The sequence below is a fragment of the Aristolochia californica genome, unplaced genomic scaffold (genome assembly GCF_029961685.1).
Source record: "Aristolochia californica isolate CCGP_79_NKW_82.1479 unplaced genomic scaffold, dmAriCali1.0.hap1 SCAF_8, whole genome shotgun sequence".
Lineage (NCBI taxonomy): Eukaryota > Viridiplantae > Streptophyta > Magnoliopsida > Piperales > Aristolochiaceae > Aristolochia > Aristolochia californica.
The window spans coordinates 11,289,843-11,300,269 of record NW_027182279.1 but is presented as its reverse complement, the minus strand read 5'-3'; positions in this window follow the sequence as shown (position 1 = coordinate 11,300,269).

The following is a 10,427-nucleotide window of genomic DNA, read 5'->3' as shown; positions in this document are numbered from 1 at the left end:
CCTCTATCTCATAACAAAAAATTAACAAGGCAAATAGATTACAACAAAAAGAAAATTTTAGAGTTTATGAATGCAAAAAATTTAAAACAGCAAACAATGTAAGTGAAGAAAATTTATTCACACACCACAAATGAACACGAAAGTTTTGATGTCCACGTTTGGGAAATTCCACCAGTTCAACCTTAATAGCTTGAAATTTTTATAAGGAAGAGTTTTCTAAATTGATCCTACACATGTTTTAAAAATTGATATGCATGCTTGAAACATGTTAAAGATGGAAATGACCTATGGATCCAAGCCTCATTAAATATATTCTCAATTGAACGTGTGATGGATTATTTACCCGAGCCAAACAAGCCATTATTTTCTCCATTGAACAAAAAGCTGACCTAACAATCATTGATGATTGTAAAGTGATTTATCGGTCTATCATGCATGGCGAGCTATATTTTTGAAAGAAATGACTTATGGGTTGGGAGTGAACACTCAGTTAAAAATCCCCCACTTCCCCCTTTTTTCCCGATGATTTCAAAACCAAATGTATAAACACTAGAATGAGTTTACAATCCCTAAAAATAACATACACTTTTTAGAATTATCTCTCTCAACATTTGTGCATTTCCATTTTAGATGTATACTTTTTTCTTCAATCAAAACTCGAGTTTTCACTTTTTCACTCAATCTCGTAATGAAAAACATAGGAAGGCAAATAGATAAGAACAAAACGAAAATTTTAGAGTTTATGTATGCAAAACATTTAAAACAACAAAAAATGTAAGTAAAGAAAATTTATTCACACACGACAATTGAACACAAAAGTTTTGATATCCAAGTTTAGGAAATTCCGCAATTCAACCCTAATAGCTTGGAGTTTTTATAAGAAAGAAATTTTCTAAATTGATCCTACACATGTTTTAAATATGGATATGCATGCTTGAAATATGTTAAAGATGCAAATGACCTTTGGATCGAAACCTCATTAAATAATTTCTCAAGTGAACATGCGTTGGGATATTTACCTGAGCCAAAAAAGCCATTTTTCTACCTATTTACAAAAAAAGCTTACTTAAAAATCATTGATGATTGTAAAGTGTTTTATCGGTCAATCATGCGTAATGGGCAATATTTTTGTAAGAAATGATTTATGGGTTGGGAGTGAACACTTAGTTAAAAATCCCCCGCCTCCCTTTTTTTTCCTGACGATAGCAAAACCTAATATATAAAAACTAGAAAGAGTTTACAATCCTTAAAAAATACAGACACTTTTTTGAATTATCTCTCTCGACATTTGTGCATTTTCATTTCAGTTGTATACTTTTTTCTTAAATAAAAACTTGATTTTTCAATTTTTCCCTGTATCTTGTAAACAAAAAGATAAGAAGGCAAATAGATCACAACAAAATAAAAATTTTCAAAAAATTTAAACCAACAACAAATGTATGTAAAGAAAACTTATTCATACACCACAAATGAACACAAAAGTTTTGATGTCCAAGTTTGGGAAATTCCACCAGTTCAACCCTAATAGTTTGGAGTTTTTATAAGAAAGAGACTTTCTAAATTGATCCTACACATGTTTTATAAATGGATATGCATGCTTGAAACATGTTAAATTTGCAAATGACCTATGGATCCAAACCTCATTAAATAAATTTTCAAGTGAACTTCTGGTGGGATATTTTCCAAAGCCAAACAATTCATTATTTTCCCCTATTAACAAAAAGCTGAGCTAACAGTCATTGATGATTGTAAAGTGATTTATCGGCCAATCATACATAGAGGGCTATATTTTTGTAAGAAATGACTTATGGGTTGGGAGTGAACACTCCGTTAAAAATCCCCACCTCCCCCTTTTTACCCGACGATTGCAAAACCAAATATATAAAAAAAAAGAAAGAGTTTACAATCACTAAAAATTCCAGACACTTTTTAAAATTATCTCTCTCTACATTTGTGCATTTCCAGTTTAGATGTATATTTTTTTCTTCAATCAACACTTGAGTTTTCACTTTTTTCACTCAATCTCGTAATGAAAAAGAAAGGACGGCAAATAGATCACAACAAAATGAAAATTTTAGTGTTTATGTAATCAAAAAATTTAAAACAATGACAAATGTAAGTAAAGAAAATTTATTCACACACCACAAATGAACACAAAAGTTTTGATGTCCAAGTTTGGAAAATTCCACCAGTTCAACCCTAATAGCTTGGAAATTTTATAAGAAAGAAATTTTCTAAATTGATCCTACACATGTTTTAAATATGGATATGCATGCTTGAAACATGTTAAAGATGCAAATGACCTATGAATCGAAACATCATTAAATAAATTCTCAAGTGAACGTGCAGTGGTATTTTTCCCAAGCCAAACAAACCTTTATTTTGCTCATTTAAAAAAAAACGGACTTCCATATCATTGATGATTGTAAAGTGATTTATTGGTCAATGATGCGTAACTGGCTATATTTTTGTAAGAAATGACTTATGGGTTGGGAGTGAAAACTCAGTTAAAAATCCCCCGCTCCCCCTTTTTTCCCAACGATTGCAAAACCTAATATAAAAAAATTAGAAAGAGTTTAAAATCCATAAAAACTTAGAGACACTTTTTGAAATTATCTCTCTCTACATTTGTCCATTTTAGATGTATACTTTTTTCTTAAATCAAAACTTGAGTTTTAAATTTTTCCCTCTATCTCTTAAACAAAAAGATAAAAGGCAAATAGATCACTACAAAACGAAAATTTTAGAGTTTATGTATGCAAAAAATTTAAAACAATGACAAATGTAAGTAAAGTAAATTTATTCACACATGACAAACGAACACAAAAGTTTTAATGTCCAATTTTGGGAAATTCCACAAATTCCACCCTAATAGCTTGGAATTTTAATAAGAAAGAAATTTTCTAAATTTATCTTACACATGTTTTAAATATAGATATGCATTCTTCAAACATGTTAAAGAAGCAAATGATCTATGGTTCCAAACCTCGTTAAATAAATTCTCAAATGAACGTGCGGTGGGATATTGACCCGAGCCAAACAAGCCGTTATTTTGACCATTTACAAAAAAGCTGACCTAAAATCATTGATGATTGTAAAGTGATTTATCGGTCAATCATGCGTAATGCACTATATTTTTTGTAAGAAATGACATAAGGGTTGGGACTGAACACTCAGTTAAAAATCCCCAGCTTCCCCCTTTTTTCCTGACTATTGCAAAACCTAATATATAAAAACTAGAAAGAGTTAACAATCCCTAAAAATTACACACACTTTTTGGAATTATCTCTCTCTATATTTGTGCATTTCCATTTTAGTTGTATACTTTTTTCTTAAATCAAAACTTGAGTTTTCACTTTTGCCCTCTATCTCATAAACATAAAGATATGAAGGCAAATAGATCACCACAAAAGGAAAATTTTAGAGTTTATGTATAAAAAGAATTTTAGACAAAAACAAATGTAAGTAAAGAAAATTTATTAACACACCTCAAATGAACACAAAAGTATTGATGTCCAAGTTTTGGAAATTCCACCAGTTCAAACCTAATAGGTATGAATTTTAATAAGAAAGACATTTTCTAAATTAATCCTACACATGCTTTAAATATGGATATGCATGCTTGAAACATGTTAAAGATGGAAATGACCTATGGATCCAAACCTCACTAAATAAATTCTCAATTAAACGTGCCGTGGGATTTACCCAAGCCAAACAATCCATTATTTTGCCCATTTACAAAAAAGTTAACTTAACATTCATTGATAATTGTAAAGTGATTTATAGGTCAATGATGCGTAACGGGCTATATTTTTTTACGAAATGACGTATGGGTTGGGAGTGAACACATAGTTAATAATCCCCCGCGTCCCCCTTTTTTCCTGATGATTGCAAAACCTAATATATAAAAACTAGAAAGAGTTTACAATCCCAAAAAATTATAGACACTTTTTGGAATTATCTCTCTCTACATTTGTGCATTTTCAATTTAGATGTATACTTTTATCTTCAATCAAAACTTGATTTTTAACTTTTTCCCTCTATCTCGTAAACAAAAAAATAAGAAGGCTAATAGATCACAACAAAATGAAAATTTTAGGCTTTATGTATGCAAAAAATTTTAAAAAACAACAAATGTAAGTAAAGAAAATTTATTCACACACCACAAAAGAACACAAAAGTTTTGCTGTCCACGTTTGCGAAATTCCACCAGTTCAACCTTAATAGCTTGGAATTTATATAAGAAAGAGATTTTTTAAATTGATCCTATACAAGTTTTAAATATGGATATGCATGCTTGAAACATGTTAAAGATGCAAATGAACTATGGATCCAAACCTTATTAAATATATTCTCAAGTGAACGTGCGGTGGGATATTTAACTGAGACAAACATGCCATTACTTTGCCCATTTACCAAAAAGCTGACCCAACAATCATTAATGTTTGTAAAGAAATACATCGGTCAACCATGCGTAACAGGCTATATGTTTGAAAGAAATAACTTATGGCTTTGGAGTGAACACTCAGTTAAAAATCCCCCGCTTCCACCTTTTTTCCCGACGATTTCAAAACCTAATATATATAAACAAGAAAGAGTTTACAATCCACAAAAAGTACAGACACTTTTTGAAATTATCTCTCTCCACATTTGTTCATTTCCATTTTATATGTATTCTTTTTTCTTAAATCAAAACTTGAGTTTTCACTTTTTCCCGCTATCTCGAAAACAAAAAGATAAGAAGGGAAATAGATCACAACAAAATGAAAATTTTAGAGTTTGTGGATGCAAAAAATTTAAAACAACAACAAATGTAAGTAAAGCAAAATTTACTCACACACCACATAAGAACACAAAAGTTTTGAAGTCCAAGATTGGGAAATTTCACCTATTCAACCCTAATACCTAGGAATTTTTACTAGAAAGAGATTTTCTAAATTGATCCTACACAAGTTTTAAATATAGATATGCATGCTAGAAACATGTTAAACATGCAAATGACTTATGGATCCAAACCTCATTAAGTGAACGTGCGGTGGGTTATTTACCCAAGCCAAACAAGCCATTATTTTGCCCATTTACAAAAAAGCTGACCTAACAATCATTGATGATTGTAAAGTGATTTATCGATCAATCAATTGTAACAGGCGATATTTTTCTAAGAAATGACTTACGGGCTGGGAGCCCACACTCAGTTAAAAATCCTCCGCCTCCCACTTTTTTCTCGACGACTGCAAAACCTTATATATAAAAATTTGAAAGAGTTTACAATCCCTAAAATTTATAGACCCTTTTTGGAACTATCTCTCTCTACATTTGTGCCTTTCCATTTTAAATGAAGATGTTTTTTTTAAATCAAAACTTGACTTGTCACTTTTTCCCTCTTTCTCGTAAACAAAAAGGTAAGAAGGGAAATAAATCACAACAACAAGAAAATTTTAGAGTTTATGTATGCAAAAAAATTAAAGCAACAAAAAATCTATGTAGAGAAAATTTATTCACACACCAGAAATGAATAAAAAAATTTTGATGTCAGAGTTTGGGAAATTCCACAGTTCAATCTTAATAGCTTGGAATTTTTACAAGAAAGAGATTTTCTAAATTGATCCTAAAAATGTTTTAAATATGGATATGCATGCTTGAAACATGTTAAAGATGCAAATGACCTATGGATCGAAACCTCATTAAATAAATTCTCAAGTGAACGTGCGGTGGGATATTTACCAGAGCCAAACATACCATGATTTTGCCCATTTACATAAAAAGCTGACTTGACAATCATTGATGATTGTAAAGTGTTCTATCTGTCAATCATTGATGATTGTAAATGGGCGATATTTTTTGAAGAAATGACTTATGGGTTGGGAGTGAACACTGAGTTAAAAATCCCCTGCCTCCCCCTTTTTCCCCGACGGTTGCAAAACCTATTATATAAAAACTAGAAAGAGTTTACAACACTAAAATTATAGACACTTTTTGGAATTATCTCTCTCTACATTTGTGAATTTCCATTTCAGATGTAAACTTTTTTCTTAAATCTAAACTTCAGTTTTCACTTCTTCCCTCTGTCTCCTAATCAAAAAGATAAGAAGGTAAAATGATCACAACAAAATGAAAATTTTAGAGTTTATGTATGAAAAGAATTTTAAACAACAACAAATTTAAGTAAAGAAAATTTATTCACACACCACAAATGAACACAAAAGTTTGGATGTTTAAGTTTGGGAATTTCCACCAGTTCAATCCTAATAGCTTTTGTTTTTTTTATAAGAAAGATATTTTCTAAATTGATCCTACACATGTTTTAAATATGGATATGCATGCTTCAAACTTGTTAAAGATGAAAATTACCTATGGATCAAAACCTCATTAAATAAATTCTCAAGTGAACATGCGGTGGGATATTTACTAGAGCAAAACAAGCCATTATTTTGCCCATTTACAAAAAAGCTGACTTAACAATCATTGATGATTGTAAAGTATTTTATCTGTCAATCATACATAATGGGCACTATTTTTTTAAGAAATGACTTATGGGTTGGGAGTGAACACTGAGTTAAAAATCGCCGCCTCCCACTTTTTTCCCAACGATTGGAAAACTTAATATATAAAAACTAGAAAGAGTTTACAACCCTAAAAATTACAGACACTTTTTGGAAGTATCACTCCCTACATCTATGCATTTCCATTTTTGATGTATACTATTTTCTTAAATCAAAACTTGAGTTTTCACTTTTTCCCTCTATCTCATAATAAAAAAGATAAGAAGGTAAAAAGATCACAACAAAACAAAAATTTTGGAGTTTATGTATGCAAAAAATTTAAAGTAACAACAAATGTAAGTAAAGAAAATTTATTCACACACCACAAATGAACACAAAAGTTTTGATGTCCAAGTTTGGGAAATTCCACCAGTTCAACCCTAATAGCTTGGAATTTTTATGAGAAAGAGATTTTCTAAATTGATCCTACACATGTCTTAAATATGGATATGCATGCTTGAAACTTGTTAAAGATGCAAATGTCCTTTAAATCCAAACCTCATTAAATAAATCCTCAAGTGAACTTGTGGTGGGATTTACACAAGCCAAACAATCCATTATTTAGCCCATTTAAAAAAAAACTGACTTAACAATCATTACTGATTGTAAAGTGATTTATATTTTAGTGATGCGTAACGGGCGATATTTTTGTAAGAAATGACTTATGGGTTAGGAGTGAACACTCATTTAAAAATCCCCCGCCTCCCCCTTTTTTCCCAACGATTGCAAAACCTAATATATAAAAACTAGAAAGAGTTTATAATCTCTAAAAATTACAGATAGTTTTTGAATTATCTCTCTCAACATTTGAACATTGCCATTTTAGATGTATATTTTTTTCTTAAATTAAAACTTTAGTTTTCACTTCTTCCCTCTATCTCTTAAACAAAAAGATAAGAAGGCAAGTAGATCACAACAAAATGAAAATTTTAAACTTTATGCATGTAAAAAATTTAAAACAACAACAAATGTAAGTAAAGAAAATTTACTCACACACTATAAATGAACACAAAAGTTTTGATGTCCAAGTTTGGGAAATTCCACCTGTTCAAGCCTAATAGCTTGGAATTTTTATGAGAAAGAGATTTTCTAAATTGATCCTACACATGTCTTAAATATGGGTATGCATGCTTGAAAATTGTCAAAGATGCAAGTGGCCAATGGATCCAAACCTCATTAAATAAATTCTCAAGTGAACGTGCGGTGGGATATTTACCCGAGCCAAACAATCTGTGATTTTGCCCTTTTACGAAAACATTGACTTAACAATCATTGATGATTGTAAAGTGATTTATCGGTCAATCATACGTAACGGGCTATATTTTTTTAAGAAAATGACTAATGGGTTGGGTGTGAACACTCAATTAAAAATCCCTCAGCTCCCCCTTTTTTCCAATGATTGCAAAACCTAATATATAAAAACTAGAAAGAGTTTACAATCCCTAAAAATTACAGACACTTTTTGGAATTATCTCTCTCTACATTTGTGCAATTCCATTTTAGATGTATACTTTTTTCTTAAATAAAAACTTGAAAGAGTTTTCACTTTTTCACTCTTTCTCATAAACAAAAAGATAAGAAGGCAAATAGATCACAACAAAATGAAAATTTTAGAGTTAATGTGTGAAAATAATTGTACACAACAAAAAATGTAAGTAAAGAAAATTTAATCACACACCACAAATGAACACAAAAGTTTTGATGTCCAAGTTTGGGAAATTCCACCAGTTCAACCATAATAGCTTGGAATTTTTATAAGAAAGAGATTTTCTAAATATATCCTTCACATTTTTTAAATATGGATATGAATGGTTGAAACATGTTAAAGATGCAAATGACCTTTGGATCCAAACCTCATTAAATAAATTCTCAAGTGAACGTGCGGTAGGATATTTACCCGAGACAAATACGCCATTATTTTGCCCATTTACAAAAAAGCTGACTTAGCAATTATTGATGATTGTTAAGTGATTTATCGGTTCATGATGCGTAATGGGCTATATTTTTCTAAGAAATAACTTATGGGTTGAGAGTGAACACTTAGTTAAAAATTCCCCACATCCCCCTTTTTCCCGAAAATTACAAAACCTAATATATAAAAACTAGAAAGAGTTCACAATCCCAAAATATTATAGACACTTTTGAATTATCTCTCTCTACATTTGTGCATTTCTATTTTAGATGTATACTTCTTTCTTAAATCAATATTTGAGTTTTCACTTTTTCCCACTATCTCGTAAACATAAAGATAAGAAGGCAAACATATCATAACAAAACGAAAATTTTAGACTTGATGTATGCAAAAAAATTAAAAGAAAAACAAATGTAAGTAATGAAAATTTATTCACACACCACAAATGAACACAAAAGTTTTGATGTCCAAGTTTGGGAAATTCCACCAGTTCAACCCTAATAGCTTGGAATTTTTATAAGAAAGAGATTTTCTAAATTGATCCTACGCATGTTTTAAATATGGATATGCATGCTTTCAACATGTTAAAGATGCAAATGACTTAAAGATTGAAACCTCATTAAATAAATTCTCAAGCGAACGTGTGGTGGGATATTTACCCGTGCCAAACAAGCCGTTATTTTGCCCATTTACGAAAAAGCTGACCTAACAATTATTGATGGTTTTAAAGTGATTTATCAGTCAATCATGCGTAACGCACTATATTTTTTGTAAGAAATGATTTATGGGTTGGGAGTGAACACTTTGTTAAAAATCCCCCGCTTCCCCCTCTTTTCCCGACAATATGAAATCCAAATATATAAAAAATAGAAATAGGTTACAATCCCTAAAAATTACAGAAATTTTTTGGAATTATCTCTCTCAACATTTGTGCATTTACATTTTAGATGTTTACTTTTTTCTTAAATCAAATCTCGAGTTTTCACTTTTTCCCACTATCTCGTAAACAAAAAGATAAGAAGGTAAATAGAACACAACAAAATGAAAATTTTTGAGTTTATGTATGAAAAGAATTTTAAACAACAACAAATGTAAGTAAAGAAAATTTATTCACACACCACAAATGAACACAAAAGTTTTGATGTCCAAGTTTGGGAAATTCCACCAGTTCAACCCTTATAGCTTTGAATTTTTAAAAGAAAGAGATTTTCTAAATTGATCCTACACATGTTTTAAATATGGATATGCATGCTTGAAACATGTTAAAGATGGAAATGACCTATGGATCCAAACCTCCTTAAATAAATTCTCAAGTGAGTGTGGTGGGATATTTACCCAAGCCAAACAAGATATTATTTTGCCCATTTAAAAAAAGTGGACCTAACAATCATAGATGATTGTAAAGTAATTTACCGGTCAATCATGGGTAACAGGCTATATTTTTGTAAGAAAATGACTTATGGGTTGGGAGAGAACACTCAGTTAAAAATCCCCCGTCTCCCCCTTTTTTCCTGACTAATGCAAAATCTAATATTTAAAAACTAGAAAGAGTTTACAATCCCTAAAAATTACAAACACTTATTGAAATTATCTCTCTCTAAATTTGTGCATTTCCATTTTAGATGTATATTTTTTTCTAAAATCAAAACTTGAGTTTTTACATTTTCCCTCTTTCTCGTAAACAAAAAGTAAGAAGGCAAATAGATCACAACATAACAAAAATTTTAGAGTTTATGTATGAAAAGAAATTTATCCAACAACAAACGTAAGTAAAGAAAATTTATACACACACCTCAAATGAACAAATTATTTTTGATGTCCAAGTTTGGGAAATTCCACCAGTTCAACCATTTATCTTGGAATTTTTATAAGAAAGAGGTTTTCTTAATTGATCCTACACATGTTTTAAATATGGATATGCAAGCTTGAAACATGTTAAAGATGCAAATGACCTACAGATCCAAACCTCATTA